The sequence below is a fragment of the Austrofundulus limnaeus genome, unplaced genomic scaffold (assembly GCF_001266775.1).
Source record: "Austrofundulus limnaeus strain Quisiro unplaced genomic scaffold, Austrofundulus_limnaeus-1.0 Scaffold596, whole genome shotgun sequence".
Taxonomy (NCBI): Eukaryota; Metazoa; Chordata; class Actinopteri; order Cyprinodontiformes; family Rivulidae; genus Austrofundulus; species Austrofundulus limnaeus.
The window spans coordinates 90,744-92,367 of NW_013952998.1; positions in this window are offsets into that span (position 1 = coordinate 90,744).

The window sequence follows — 1,624 nt, forward strand, 5'->3', positions numbered from 1 at the left end:
CACACACACACACACACACACACACACACACACACACACACACACACACACAAAAAAAAATCAGCATCCGTACCCATGGGGACCAGGCTTTGGTCTCAATTAGGCTGCGTTTGTCTGGAAAATAGTCCCCACACACATCCTTGTACTTGCATCAAACTGAGGACTTTCTATTGACTTATTCTATTGATTCATTTTTGTAATTATATTTATGCCCAACTCAGATATTTTCCCTAAAACTAATCATTACTGTCTATAGCTAATCCTAACCTGAACCAAAACTTAATTCACACCATACCTCTAAACCTAACCAGTAAAGTGTAGTAGAACTGCAAATAAAGTAAGGATATGGAAGAGGTCCTCAAAACCTCACTTTGATAGTAACTATGATGCAAATGGTCCTCACTCTGTAGTAAAAACAAGTACACACACACAAAGGGCCCCATGAGGATGGAAGTTATTAGCATTTTAATATGAAGAGCCAATTGGTGCAATAAATTAGAAGATAAAAACTGTTCTCACTCTGAATTTTCTCTAAGTGCCCTATATTTAAGATTATAGCTGGTYTTTAGGTAAAACTAGACCCAGTCTGTTTTGTCTGGGTGATTGTTTCCTCACCCGTTTTTATCAGCTACTCAGTTTATTTTTGGTCCATTTGCCAATCTGTTAGCAGAATGTGTTAGGAACCACTGGGCTGATTGGATTAGAAAGTAATCATTCAATATACAACTTGCACTAACCAAGTTTTGAAGTCAACCTAGTTTGAGATGGATGCCTCACAAAAATATAAACACAAAAATGGCTATTACTCTGTCAGTTTTAAAAATATTGAGCTGAAAATTGGGGTGGTAGTAGCTTAGACATCCAACATGAAGCTTGGGCTGATCCAAAAACTTTGGTATTACCTGTTCATGAACCACTGGAGTGATCGGCATCAACCTGATTAAAGATGGCCGCTACAGCTAATCGACCTTAGCCTACACAAAAATGGCTGTAATTCAGTCAGTTTTACAAATATGACGATAAAATTTGGTATCTTAGTTGCTGAGCGCCACTCCAAACACATACCTTTAGCTTTAGCAGATTGCTTGAGATTTCTTAATAATAATATTAATAAATATTTTCTTCCCAAAATATAAATTCATTCTTTGCATCACACATTTACTAAAATAATCACCTAAGCCATTTTTTCCAACTTTGTTAGGAATGTCAAAAAAATGTCATAGTACATTTTGTATTTCCTGAAAAACTTTATAAAAATTGACTTAAGCTATTATTGTTGGAAGGTGTTCTCATGTAGACCCGAGGTGTGGCATCTAAGGTGCCTGAGGAGGAGCTGAGGGGTTGTTGAGGGCCATGCTCAAGGGCCCACCGTGGGGCACATACTGGTGGAGGCAGATGTGCATGCTACACTTTTCTCTCTTAAATTTTRAGTGCCGGTCAGGGGATTTGAACCTGCRACCTCTCGATCAAAGGCTACGTTCACACTGCAGGCAAATGTGACCCAAATCCGATTTTTTTGACCCATCTGACCCATATCCGATTTTTTATGACAGTCTGAACGCGACAAATCCGATTTTTTCAAATCCGACCCAGGCCGTTTCAGTATGTGGTTTTAAATCAGATA